This window comes from Protopterus annectens, chromosome 1.part0 (assembly GCF_019279795.1).
Source record: "Protopterus annectens isolate FY-2018-M chromosome 1.part0, PAN1.0, whole genome shotgun sequence".
NCBI classification, from domain to species: domain Eukaryota; kingdom Metazoa; phylum Chordata; order Ceratodontiformes; family Protopteridae; genus Protopterus; species Protopterus annectens.
The window spans coordinates 1348939638-1348954883 of record NC_056725.1 but is presented as its reverse complement, the minus strand read 5'-3'; the positions used below and the strand labels follow the sequence as shown (position 1 = coordinate 1348954883).

Sequence of the window (15246 nt, the reverse complement as noted above, 5' to 3'; positions counted from 1 at the left end):
CCCCCCCCCCCCCCACCACCACCGTTATGCAAAGGGATGGTGAAGAAGGATTTCCAAATGTCAGGGACTTTAGCTTCTTGAATGGTTCAACTGATTAGCAAGGATACAGGGTAGGCTATGGATTCAGCAGCTAGTTTGAGGAAGATATGAGGAAGGTTATCTGTGGAGGGAGAGCAGGGTTTGAGTTTAAGCAGAAGTGATTTAACATAAGCAGTAGAAACAGGTTCTAAGTGAAGAGGTTTTTGTTGTGTGGGTTGGAAGGGGTAAGAGAGGTATTTGTGTTGTGGTCAGTGTCAGTAAGTTTTTGGACAGTATCAATGAAGTAATTATTGAGAATTTTGTTAAGGGTGGTCCAGAATTTGTTGGATTTACAGTTTATTTGGGGAGAGTTGTACTAGGATTTTTTTATAATTGTTGATTTGTTTTTTGGCAAGATTCCTTTGTAGCTTTGGAACAGGGATGGTGCTTTGGTTTTAGCCCAGGCTTTCCAAGCACCATCTCTTTTGTGCATAACAGACCATGTTTCTTTAGACAGCCGGGGGATAATTAGCTTTAATTCTAATTCTCCTGGTAGGGGGAAAGGGAGGTGAGAATATCTAGGAAAATGTGGTTAAAGTTTGGCACAGCTTCATTGAGAGGGCGCTGCCAGAGGAAAGACCAGTCAGTGCTAGATAGTACGTTGTTAAATAAGTTGGCATTACAGTTAGAGAGTTTATGGCAGTCTCTATAAAACTGTGATTTGGATACTTGGGCAAAGTTTCTTCGGATGGCGGTGGGAAGATGATCACTTAAGGTGTCGGGTAAGGTACAGGGGCTATGATAGAGATTAGGGGAATTAAGTGAGGATCCAGTCAATAACAGGATTGGAAAAAGGTGTTTTGTGCGTGCAGGTGGGGCATGTGACCAGTTGGTGGAATCCACGTAAGTTGATACTGATTTGTGGAAAGTCAGTTGTTAGTTTAGACCAGTCAATATTGACATCTCCAAGGATGAGAGTTTCATAAGGTACATTGTGGGACAACCAGGACAGAATATGTTCAAGAGCTGAAATATTATTCCCTGGGGGAATATATATGGAGACAATGCCAAATTTCTTGTGTGAGTTTAAGTGGCAATTTAGGATAATTAGTTCAGCTGGGTGGAAGTTGGGAATAGAAATGATAATAGGTGACAGATTAAGATTGTCGGAGTTGAGGATGGTAACAACACCCCCCTTTTTTGGGAATCTGTTGGAGCAGCAAGAAATGGGGTTTTAGCCAGGTTTCAGATAGGGTTAGAATGTGAGGGGAGGTACACATACATGCATACAAATGTTTCAATGTAACTAACAAACAATGACTTCATTATGTTTGATTCCCTAGCCTTTATAAATCTTTTTATACAACCTATAGTTCTATAACTATCATTAGCCAATTGGTTGATATGATTAGAAAAACTTATAGCTGAATCTACCCATATACTCAGGTCCTTAAATGAGTCTACAGTTTCAATCACTGTGTGCTGTATTAAAAATTCACTTTTCAGTTTATGTCTCCCAAATCTCATAAGCTTAGTTTTTGATGTATTTATCAACATATTATTCTCCTGTGCCCAAATGGTCAATTTAGTCAAATTATTTTGCAGACACGCCTTATCTGTAACACTTGTAATCAGTTTACCCAATGTCGGGTCGTCAGCATATAGACTGTAGAACACCTCAGATGAAAAAGTAAGGTCTGAAAGATGCACTCTAAACAAGTAAGGGCCTAAGACAGAGCCCTGTGGAACACCTTGACTGTAACCAATGATTTCACCTGTCCAGTTGGTGTGTGATACTTGTCATGTCCTATTTGTAAGCCACGCAGCTATCCATCTGAACAGATGAATACCTAAGTTGTACTAATTTATTGATCAGAGTTTTGTGTATGGCCCTGTCAAATGCTGAAATTAAATCTATATAAATCACATCACAGCACAATTTTTCATTCATAGATGTTATATTGTTATAGAACATCATGTTACAGGTGGTAATAGATCTATTTTCAAAATATGCATGCTGATATATGGTTTCAAGTCCCAACCTATCCAGTTCTGACAATAACTTATCCAGTATTACCTTCTCCATTATTTTTTCACAACATGAAAGTAAACTTAAGGGTCTGTATGATTCTGGGTTTGTCCTACTCCCCTTTCCCTTAAAGACAGGTTTAATAACTGCATGTCTCCAATCTTGAGAAATCTCCCCATATTTATATGACCTAGTGAATAATAGCTATAATGGTAGTGTAATTTCTTGCTGAAGTGTTCTCCGGTCATTGTTACTTATTCCCTCTCTTCCCTGTGCTTTGTTTGGATCCAGTTTGCACAGTTCTTTTTCAACATAATCTAATCTTAGTCCAGTATCTGTGGTTACCTGGACGTCACTAGGACAACTTACCACCCCTTTTGTGGAGCCAAAGATTTTATCGCTTAATTTAATTTTATGGCTATAATCTGTTGTGTCTGAGAATACATTTTAGAATCTGCACACAGATTATCAATTTGTGTATCTTTATTCCTTCCACATCTTATGTATCTATGAACAGGTTTCCTATTATGCTCAACATCTTTATATAAATTTTCTTCAAATTTTTCTTGATCTTGTCTAACACTATGCTTAATCTGTTTGTCCAGCTTGTTTATTTCAGTTTTCAAAGTTGTAGTTCGACCTCTCTTCCATTTCTTATATTTTTGTCTCTCACCTTAATCAGGTATCTTGTTCTTACGGAAATATACCCCCTAATGTTGTGTGCCTAGAACCTGATGTTAAACATTTTTTAACTTTTTGCACTCAAACAATTTCTCTTTCAAAACTTTCCACATTCCATCTGCAGTTTTTCCACTGAACACTTCACTCCAGTTAGTTTTATACAGTAACTGTTTTGCTTCCCTATAATCTGTAATTAACCTTCTGTGCACTGGCTTAGATTTCAGTCTGGCAGAATTATCTAGCAACAAATTAACCTTAATAACCCCATGATCACTGCACATCAATGGTGGTAAAACTTAACTTGAAGTTACAGTAATTTCTTTGGGAACACAAACAATATCTAGTATATTCTGTCCCCTGGTAGTTTTTTTACAATCTGAAGCATTTCATAGGTTCATAGGTTCATACTAGGCTATCTGCCCGAGGGCATTTACAAGCCTAGCCCATCGTTTTGTGGCTTAGGCCACCCCTTTAGTATGGGGAACTATACCCATTATTTTTCTGTGCCTCTGTCGAGCAGTGACACTGAGGTAATCCCTGGGGTATATCTGCGATCTCCCATCCATTGGTCAAGATTTCTCTTGAACAAGGCCAGCGAGGTGCTCTGCCTCACATGTACCGGGATTTTGTTCCACAGCATAGGGAGTCTTTGGGTGATGAATCTATCCCTCCAGCACGTCCTATTAATAGCCGTGTCAAGGTTTAAGTCTCCCGCCCTTGTGGCTCTGATGGATCTAGATTTTTGAGGTGAAGCATATTCATCAAATCTGGGTTTGACATGGCCTTGTATGTTAGGCAAAGGTCACCTCTGAGCAAGCGGTAGCGACTGAATAGAGCTGGAGTTCTTTCAGTCGGGCAGCATAGGACAGATTTTGAGACCCTTTATCCTTTTGGTGAGGAACTTTTGTGGCCTCTCCAGCTGCTGCAAGTGTCGGGTCAGATACATTCGAATGGGGCATTGTACTCAATCATTGGTCTGATGAGTGATGAGTAAAGGGAGACTATGACCTCCCTTGATCTAGATGAGAATCCCTTCATGATAAGGTGGGCAATGTAGAAGGTCTTCCTAACTACTTTAGCTACATGGGTGTCGAATGACAGACTACTATCAACCTGGGTCCCCAGGTCCCTGATAACTTCTTCTGTGCTCAGTGGATTGCCACCTATTTGGTAGCTAGGGGTAACCTTGTTTTTCGAAGGGTATGACTATGCATTTTTGGCATTTAACTTTAGGCCGTGGCTCTGGCACCAGTTATCCATTTCTGTGAGACCCTTCTGAAGGATATCTGTGTCAGATGTGTTTTCTACTATGGCCCAGTTTGCAGTCATCTGCAAACTTTGTCAGCCATAACCCTCCTGTGTTTGCTTGTACTTGGAAAAGTAGATGCCAAACAAGAGTGGGCCCAGGACTGAGCCCTGTGGGACACCACTTGTGACAGGCTTTGAGTCTGACATGGCGCCAGCAGCTCTGACCCTGTGGGTTCTGTCACTCAGCCAGTTTGCAACCCATCTTGTGATGTATGGGTTGACATTTAAGCTGATGAGTTTTTCAATGATACCCGAATGGGGTATTGTATCGAAGGCCTTAGCCAGATCGAGGTAGGCTGTATGGACTGCCTTTCCCTCATCAATGGCTTTGGTGACTGTTTGAAAAAGTCAACCAAGTTTAAAAGGCATGATCTGCCTTTGACAAAGCCAAACTGGGTTGGATCCAAAGTCTGCAAATTCCCTATGTCTTTATTTATGAGGTCCATTATGATCCTCTCCATGGCTTTGCAGATAAGGCTTGTCAAGCTAATGGGCGGTAATTTCCAGGGTCGGTGGAGGCACCGCCTTTGTGAAGTGGTACCACAGTTGCAGTGCGCCACTCCTGGAGTGCGTATCCAGAGGTAAGACTTTGATTAAACAGCTGTCCTAGCTGTGGGTTTAATTCCTCATTGAGTTCATGGAGCACACAGCCGGGGACACCATCAGGTCCCATGGATGCTGTGTTTTTGCTTTGGAGAGAGCAGTTCTCACTTGGGCTGGAGATGTTTGGGGGCTGCAATCGTTTGGTATAGATATCTCTCCTTTTGGGGGAGGGGAGAAGTTTGCACTGAACCTGTCAGCCAGTATGTTGGCAATGTCTGTAGGATCAGTAATCTTCACATCATTTTGAACTAGCTCTGAGCATATCTGGGAGTTTCCTCCCAGGTTTCTAACATAGCTAAAGAAGGCCTTATGATTGTCTTTTGAGTCTTTAGCTATTTTTCTCTCGAAATTTGCTTTGGATGATTTTATGAGAGCTCTTAGTTTTTACTTATAGTGATCAAGGGTGTCTTACCTTTTAAGGATTTTGCTCTATCTTGTAGTAGCTTCCTCCTTTTGTTGTAGAGTTTGTTTATGGCTGGGGTCCACCAGACTGGACGCTTGCCTTTGGTACAAAGAGTCTTTGTTTTGCTTGGGATTGCCTTATCCATGCAGTCCTGCAGGTGCTGGTAGAAGGCATTTGTAAGTGATTCAGCGGCTTGAGTACTGTTTTCCGCCGGCTCGGGGGCCTTAAAGGAGACCACACTAGTCTTTAGAAGTGTGAAGTCGGCTTTTGAGAAGTTCTTTACTGTGGTCTTTTTTATTTCAGGTGGGGGTGGGATGAGGACCTCCAGCGAGATTAGTTTGTGGTCTGATCTCACCAGTGAGGGGTGCACCTCCGGTGTTGAACATTGTGCTCCCATGTTCGTGATGATGAGATCAAGTATGTTATCTCCTCTTGTGGGGATGGTGACTAGTTGTTCCATGGCATTTGAGTTTATGAATTCCAGGAACTTTTGGGCTAGGGTGTTTGGGCTTGAGTAGTGTTCCCAGTCTATATTAGGGTAATTGAAGTCACCTAGTATGATGGTGTTTGGTGATACATTTATCCCCTCTAGTGTTTTCAGGAAGGCCATGTGAGGTTCCTGAGTTTGTGAGGGTGGCCTGTAACATGCTACAATTTGCAGAGCAGTCTTGCCTATGGTTAATTGCACCTGGATGGTCTCCGATGCATCGTGCGTTGCCACCAGTCTTGAGGTGTGGGTGTCCTTGATGAATATGGATACCCCCCCTCCTTTCTTGGTATTGTCCAGATTTTGGGGCCGGAACGCATGATATGAATATACTCTCTGAATAATTTCTTTACTAACGTTGTTGAATCAATCTTATTCCAGTCTGTTTCTGGTAAATTTAAGTCCCCAGCTAATATTCTTCCCTTCTGTGTTTCATGTAAGAAATGTATGAATTCCTCTAAGTCATCTGCACTTGACTTTGGTGGTCTATACACTCCAACAATTGTTATATGTTCTAGGGTTGTCTTTATTGTCACAGTTACACAGTCTATAATATTGGTGTTATCACTGAACATGTAATAATCGCAGTTCTCATAGCTATCTTTAATCCCTATCATAACACCTCCACCTGATTTTTTGTTAGAATGTCTGTTACAGTAAAAACATTTATACCTGGTCAGAATTGGTTTCCAGTCATCGTTCTTTAAACATGTTTCACAAACAATAACATCAATCTTGTGGGAACGTAGCAAATTTTCTAATAAAAACATTTACTATTAATGCTCCTAGCATTAACAACCATCAGAGATGCATCAAATGTTGCTGTGAACCGTTACATTTTTGAACTGGCAAAAATCCTGGCTAGTATGTCAAATATTGCAAAATATCTGCTGCAAAAATTATCTTCCCTGATCTAGACAAATGCACACCATCCTGTATGGTATGGGCTGTCCAGGTGTGAAGCTCAGTAATTCTGTTAACAAGGATTTGGATATTTAGAGAATAGATAGGTTTTTATGGGAAGAGGTGAGATGATGGGGGGGGGGGTGGCTGAAGAGGAGAAGGGGAAATAGAGGAAGTGTTTTGGGGTGTGTGGTAATGGGGAGGAGTGAGGGGGCTAGGGTTGGGGTGAATGTCCCCAGAGAGGAGTATGTTACTACTGTAGAGATTAAGTGAAGTTAGCATAGTGCAAAGGTTGTACAATTTTGATTTGTGCTTACAGGAGAGAGGGCTGTACTGTAATAAAGTAAATTTGTGAAGGCAAATGTCAGAGAAGTTAAAGAGAAATGGGGAGATTAAAAAAGAGTGAGAAGTACTAGTTTATTTAGGGGTGGATGAGGTGGAAGAATGTATGTAAGGCTGGGAGAGGTTAGTGTGATAAGAGGTTAAGACTGAGAGAAGCATAAGAAGTGGAATGGAAATATACACATGTTGCATTGTGAGGTGTGCAGAGTGTAATTGTAAAATGGGATAGAGGAGGGCAGTTGAAAAGAGGAAGTGATGTAATTAAGTGTGAAGGACTTTGCTTGGGAGTGGTTACAGGCAGGAAGTGGAGTATGAGTGGATGTGCAGGAAAGAAGGGGAGTGACTGGAGAAGATAAAAGTAATTGAAGCGGGAATGGGTGAGAATGGGGGTAAGGTAGGGGAGTGTAGTGAGCCCGAGAGAAGCGAGGGTGAACAGAGCGGGGCTACACCAGGAGAAACCAGAGTCACCAACAAAAACAATCAAAGTAGCAGGTAATTATAGCTACAGAGAAGAACAGAGATATGCAGGGGGAGCACAGCAGAAAAGGAGCTTTAGAGTGTAGAGTACTGTAGAAGGCATGGAGGGGAATAGCAGAGGGGGTAGAGATAAGGAGAGGTAAGGTGATGTGCAAGCAGCAGCCGGCAGTGAGAGAGAAGTAATGCAAATATAATACTCATACATTAGATGCAGTTACAAATTTTAGCTCATCCTCCAGATTTTATAATAAAATAGGTACAAACACATTAGAACCTATGAACATACCATGTAAAAGGCTCAAATATGATGCATGTAGGGATGTCAGGAAAAAGTACTGCTTATCTAACCTATGTCTTTTAGTCCCTGCAGGACCAAACAGATGGCAAGACTTTAAAACTGTAATCAGTCAAGCTTCTTCAAGGCCAACAGCAGGTCAAATGCTTGACAGCTGAACCAAACAATGCCATCAGCTCTACATCTTTAGCAAAGGATGCTTTTTCAAACGAAGCCTGGGACCAAAGCATTAGGTCATTCAAATAATATGACATAAGTCATGTATGTGCATGTTACACAGATTCCAGAAATAACAGCTATGCAAGTGCTCACTCCTGTAGCTGATCCCGGAGTGAGCCCTTTGCAGTAAGTATCCACTTGGGCTTTTCTTTCTTTCTTGCAACATTCTTAGTGGCTAATTCCTTCCTTCTCCTGCTATAAAAACCGCATTTGTGCAGTTTTTGCGCTTGTATTCCGCTCAGCAAGTGCCTTCTAAGTGTTCTACAGAGTCTACAGCAGCAGAGAGACAAAAGAGTGACTTTGGAGTGATTAAGTATCATTTTTCTGCTTTTCTTGCTGTCTTAGCTAATTCCGCCTAAAACGCCAGTTTTATTAGTGAATCTGTGATTTAAAAAGTTTGTTATTGCTACATATTGTACTTATTTGCTGCCTGCACTTGAATTAAGTCATTTTTGTGTTTAAATAATTTGTTTAAGTGTTGTAGGCTACACACTAAAGTGCGGTAGCCTTTTCTGTGCATTTAAAGTGTTGTTTTGATTGTATCTACTCTATTTTCTGGAAAAAAAAAATATATATATATATATATACATACACACACACTCACATACTTGTTACCCGCCTTTCTGAACTAGTATAGTCCGGTTTTCAGCTTATTGCTGAATCCAGGGCTGAGTTACAAGTTTCTGTGTTGTCCATACCTTACTTGGATAGAAGGAAGTTTCTCTGTTCACCTGTGAGAGAGGGGAGCTTTGAGCAGCCTATCGGTCCCTGGAGGAGTGGTTTCAGCCCAGAAGTTAGTAGTTTATTGGTCATTTTGGGCTAATTTTGATTGTATCTGCTCTATTTTCTGAAGAAAAAAAAAAAAAAACAAAACAAAACAAAAAATATACTTTTTCACACCTTTCTGAACTAGTATAGTCCAGTTTTCAAGTTATTGCTGAATCCAGGGCTGTGTTACAAGTTTCTGTGTTACCCATACCTTACTTGGATAGAAGGAAGTTTCTCTGTTTACCTGTGAGAGAGGGGAGCTTTGAGCAGCCTATCTGTCGCTGGAGGAGTGGTTTCAGCCCAGAAGTTAGTAGTTTATTGGCCATTTTGGGCTAATTTCTATCTGTTTCTCTTCCCTGCTATAAAAACCGCATTTGTGCGGTTTTGTGCACTGGGCAGCGCCATTTAGCTAGAGTTAAACTATTCTTGGCTCCACAAAGTCTACTCTTCAATTTTTCACTTGGAACTAGACAAACCTTCAACTTTAGCACTCAAACCATTCATTTCACAGTCAAGTACTGGCTTAAAACTCATAGCAAGCACTAATTAACCCTACCACTAGACCCCCCCCTATACTGTCCAGAAGGACAAGGCTCTCTATTCGTCCCCACCAACCAATCAGAAAAACAGCTTACTCTACCTATTCAGGCATGTCCAAAGGGCAGTTTCCGATATACTCTCCAGTCCAACTGGTGAATCTGGGCATTTTGAGGCAATATTACAACTGCCTCATGTACACAGACAACCCTCTCCTCTACCACCAAGCACTAATATATACGAGAGATGCAATTATACAGCCAAACTGCAGGCAAAGCTCTCTCAACTCAAGACTGGAACTGACAGTCAAGAGGAGAAGGGTAATACTTGCAACACACCACCAGTCTCACATAGACCTAATAAACCAACACCAGCAAATAACACACATGAAAACATACACAGAGGCTCTAAATAAAAATCTGCAAAAGCAACAGAGACCTCCAAAGCAGACATGCAAGCAACCTCCACACCCCATCACCAACCATGAATCACATACTTCACATAATCAGTGTGCCACACAATCACAGCCCTTAACACAAAATAACATACCCAACACACTAGTAATAGGCGACTCTATAGTCAGGCACACTGATGTCCCACTAACTAGGCTGGACAAGGAGAAGGTTACAGTTAGCTGCCTGTCGGGTGCCAGGATCTGCCACATAACACAAGCACTCAGGTCACTCCAGAACAAGTACAAATACAACTCTGTCATTGTCCATGTTGGTGTGAATGACCTGGGACGTACCTCCCTGGACTACATGAAAAGAGACATGGAAGAGCTCTCTGTTCAAGTAGCCCAGGCCGGTATGACCCTGACTAGCATCCTGCCCTTACCAAGAATGATGCCACAGTATAAAGAAAAAAATATCAATTTCAACAACTGGCTAAGTTTCTGGTGTCATTCAAAGGGAATCCAGTATCTGTCCGCCTGGGATGACATGCTCGACAAGCCACATTTCTTCACAAGAGATGGCTTGCACCTGTCACCCATAGGCTTTCGAATACTGGCCAAGGCTCTTGCCGCCCCCCATAGTGCCTTTTTTAGCCAAGGCTCAAAAGACAATCCCACCACCATAAATAGCACAAGTAACCAAAAACTGAGGGTAATGCTACTCAACGCCAGAAGTCTAAACCTCAAAATGCACGCACTCGAGATACTCCTCAGTATGGAGAACATCGACATCTGTGCAGTAACAGAAACATGGTTTAAGGCTCCTGAGAGCACCCCAGCACTACTAGGCTATAACTCATACCATACATTTCAGCCACAGAACCAGAACTGAAACACAAAAGGCGGGGTGTATCCATATTCATCAAGGATACCCACACCTCCAGGTTAGTGGCGCAGCACAATGCATCAGAGATCATCCATGTGCAACTAACAACGGACAAAACTGCAATCCAAATTATAGCTTGCTACAGATCACTCACCATGGCCCAGGACCCCCATTCCGCATTTCTGGAGACACTGGGAAATATGAAGGTCCTACCAAACACCCTAACACTGGGCGATTTTAATTACCCAAACATAAACTGGGAGAACTACTCAAGTACTAACTCCTTTGCCCAACGCTTCCTAGAATTTATAAACTCGAACGCCCTGGATCAACTGATCAACACCCCCACCAGAGGGAACAACATATTGGACCTGGTCATCACCAACATGGGCGACTGGTGTTTCACACCGGAGGCCAACCCCTCACTGGTTAGATCATACCATAGACTAATCACTCTGGATATCCACATTCCACCCCCACCCAAAATCAAGGAAACCATGAAAAACTTTTCAAAAGTAAACTTCACATTACTTAAGACCGAGGTGGAAAGGTTCACAGCCCCCATGCTAAAGGACAATGCTGTCCAAGCTGCTGAAACCTTTACAAAGGCACTCTATGAGCATCTGCAGGGATGCATGGATCATGCTATCCCAAGTAAAACCAAGACTCATTCCTCCAAGAAAAGAAACCAGTCTGGTGGACCCCTGCCATAAACCTATACAACAGAAGGAGGAAACTTGTACAGAAAAGAGTAAAATCCCAAGAAGGAAAGACATCCCTGATCAGTATCAGCAAGATACTATGATCCCTCATTAAATCATCCAAGGCTAGTTTCGAAAGAAAAATCGCCAATGACTCCAAAGATAACCACAAAGTGTTCTTTAGCTATGTCAAGACCCTAAGTGGAAACTCTCAGATCTGCTCGGAGTTAGTGCAGAATGGCACAAAATACACTGAACCGACTGGTATTGCCAACATTCTGGCAGACAGGTTTAGTGCAAACTTCACCCCCCTCTCACCCCCTAAAGGGCCCATAACCATACCAGAAGAATGTAGGGCCCTGTCAATCACCGACACAGGTTAAAACAGCCCTATCCAAGGCCAAAAACACAGTTTCAATGGGACTGTACGGTGTCCCACGCTGCATCTTACAAGAGCTCCAAAATGAACTAACCCCTCACCTAAACACACTGTTCAAACTCAGCCTCTCTACAGGCTATGTACCCACAGAGTGGTGCACAGCAACAGTTATCCCGCTCCAAAAAGGTGGAGTCACATCGGACCCTGGGAACTATCACGCTATAAGCCTGACTAGCCTGGTCTGCAAAGCTATGGAACGCATCATCATGGAACTCATTAACAGAGACATTGGGAACCTCCAAGCCTTGGACCCTACCCAGTTTGGCTTTAAGGGAAGATCATGCCTCCTAAACCTGGTGGACTTCATTAAGATGGTTACCAAGGCATTAGACGAGGGAAAGGAGGTCCACACAGCCTACCTAGACCTCGCAAAGGCTTTCGACACCATTCCCCATTCTAGTATTATAGACAAGCTCACCAGCTTGAACATAAACCCCTGCTTCACGAGATGGGTTGCCAACTGGCTCATGGATAGAACCCACATGGTGAGAGTTGCAGGCTCTACATCTGACTCTAAACCGGTTACAAGTGGCACACCCCCCCCCCCATGGCTCAGTCCTACGACCCCTCCTGTTTAGTATATACTTCTCAGAGGTACAGGCAAGCAAAGGAGGACTATGGCCGACTAAGTTCGCAGACAAATGCAAACTAGAGGCCATAACTGATTCTCCCGCTGATACAGACACCCTCCAGATGAGTCTCACTGAGACAGATACCTGGTATCAAAATTATGGCCTCAAGCTAAATGCCAAAAAGTGCAAAGTCATCCCCTTTGGAAAAAGCAAAGTACCCGCGAACTACCACATAGGTGGTAGTCCCCTAAATACAGAAAATGTAATAAGGGATCTGGGGACCCAAGTAGATAATCTCTCCTTTGATAATCATATTACCAAGGTGGTTAAAAAATTTTCTATGTGGCCCACCTAATACCAAAATGGTTCACATCTAGAACAAAATAGGCTATTGTGCCTCTCTACTCATCACTCATTAGACCCATCATAGAATATAACACCCCATTTGGGATGTACCTTACAAGACACCTGCAACAGCTGGAAAGACCACAAAAGTACCTCACCAAGAGGATTACTGGCCACAAACAGATGCCCTAGGCAGCCCGACTTAAGAAACTCCAGCTGTACTCGGTTGCATACCGCTTACTCAGAGGTGATCTCTGCCGGACATACAAGGCCATGTCCAACCCAGAATTGATGGATATACTCCACCTAAAAAAAAACAAATCCCGGAGAGCCACACACTCTAGAGATATAAACCTCACCACAATGATAAATAGGACATGCTGGAGGGATAGATTCCTATCCCAGAGACTCCCCATGCTTTGGAACAGGATTCCAATATACATCAGGCAGAACCCCTCACTAACACCCTTCAAGAGAAACCTTGACGGGTGGATGAGAAACAGAAAATTTACCCCAGGGATCACTGCAGTGGCTCTGCTGGACAGTGGCGCAGGGAACTAATAGCTCTGCTGGACAGAGGCACAGGGAACTAATCTAAGGGGGTGGCGAAAGCCAACACATTCTGGCTTGGTTTATAAATGCCCTTGGGCAGATAGCCTAGTACTTACCTATGAACCTATGAGTTTCCATCCTACAGATGCACAACGCACGTGGATGCCAGGCTCTCCCTATGCTTGCACTGAAGCCAGAACTACTTTAGGGCCCCCAGGTCTTGACTACTATCAAACACAAGGGTGCTGCATCTTAAAGTAAAGAAAACAACATGACACAGACACAGATGTAATTTCTGCTACATGTGGACAAAAAGTATCCATCCACAGGACAGAGATGGAGGGTGAGTAAAAAATTTGACTGGATAAAGGGTATGAAGAATACTCGTATCTGTTATGTCATATTTGGAACTCCCTACAGTGGACATACACACACATGGGTAGAATCCAAGCCGTACATACATCTTCCCTAAATACAAGGAAGGCAGAATTCAGACAGAACATTTGAAAGCAAATTAGAAAAGGTGAATCCTTCAGCAAGAATAGCCAGATTTTGGCTATAGCAACTATAAAAAGTATGTGCCAAAGGCTACGTAGGTAAAGTGCATCTGTCTGTCGTGGACGCATTTCTGAAACAAGCACTAGATGCTGTTACACCCACCTCCATTGGAACAATCCATGGCAACATTTGCTAAAGTCTGATTAGCTGACTGGTTGCAAAAGACAATGCAGAAGTCAATTTACTTGGATGTTAGCTTTCTGGGAACTGCAACATCCTCCCTACCTGGAGTAAGAGAAACTGGCCAATTTTTCTGCACAGATAAAATTGCAAATGCCATTCGAAATCCAAGGTACAGGGGATGGATTCTCTTCACTATAACTCCACTCCAAAAAATAAAACAGCAGAGGAGAGGACTGGTTGAGTAACAGCTGAGATACTACACACTACCTTTTGCAGGAAATGATGATTAGTCCAGAAGGCACTTGATCCTTCTGGAACACCACATAGGGTGTGGTACAGATCAGAGCAACATAGAAATCCAGCTGGCAGACATAACAGCTACTAGAAATGTCTTTGAAAAAATGAAGTTGCAAGGATTCTGCTACTCTCTAACATTTTCCTTACATAGCCCTGCTAATATCCTTGCTTATTGCTCCAAACTCAGCATCAGTACGATAGGATAAAACATACCAACACCTGTATACTACACTATTAAAATCTGTACCTGATAAAGGATACAATTTGTATCTGAGAAAGGAATAAACCTTATCAGATCTCTTCATCTTCTCATCTTGGTCTTACCTCAATACCTATACTTTTGATGTGTGGGTGTCAGCATATATATATATATATATATATATATATATATATATATATATATATATACACGTCTCTACAAATGTAAATGTATAAATGTATTGTGAATGAGAATGTACATGAAAAAAAAATCATTTTAGTTCTCTACTAATTGTTCGTTTTACTAGATGCATTACATGCTGTGTCAATTTTCATTTTTGTACTACTTTACATATTGTAACACCTAAATATATTATTAAGAATGCTTAGAAATGTATAAATGCCAATAGTGCCTCCGCTGAAATTGGACCTGTGTCCAGTCGGATCCTCCCAGTTAACAAATGTAAAATAAATAAAATAAATACAAGAGTCTAAGGTAAGTCAAACAGACCCGCACCGTCACAGATGGAGGCTGAAGGAAATATTTTACTCTCAACTGAAGAAATGCTACCACTTTGTACTACATACTCCCCTAGTAGAAGACTTTCTAGCTGTTTCTAGCACCCCTAAGACTTCATCACGGAGATGTGAGATGAGGTGGAATCAGGGGAACTACTAGAGAAGCCAGACTCTGTAATTTTGTGATTAAGACAACTTTTGTGCCACAGAGTAGGAATGTCTCTGCAGTGGGAGGAAACACATTTCTCCTGTTACTTTTTAATTGGCAAACATCGACATGTGATCCAACTTCACTAGGATGAGTTATAACTTTAAACGGTTCACCACGGCCTGTAAAGCTTAGAGCACTACTACTTGTGTCAGAGCTGTGGTGCAGTGGAATAAAGTCCTGACTATGTTCAATTAGCACCTCATGCATTTGTGGTACTGCCAGGGGAAGGACAGGCACGTCTATCCTGGGGTTGAGGGGACGTGGAATGCATGCTTGGATACTCCTTGCGTTTGATCCTTGGGGAAAGCTGGAGGCACACAAGAGCAGTACTGTCCTAAAAAGGGAGTAGGAGGAAGACATTGACTAAATCACCACATTAAC

At 42.2% G+C, this 15246-nt stretch overlaps 1 protein-coding gene across 2 annotated transcripts in view; it reads right to left on the bottom strand.

The window, feature by feature from the left end:
- Positions 1-15246, bottom strand: part of WASF1 (WASP family member 1) — a 1915084-nt gene that overhangs the window by 918926 nt on the left and 980912 nt on the right. The window lies entirely within an intron of this gene.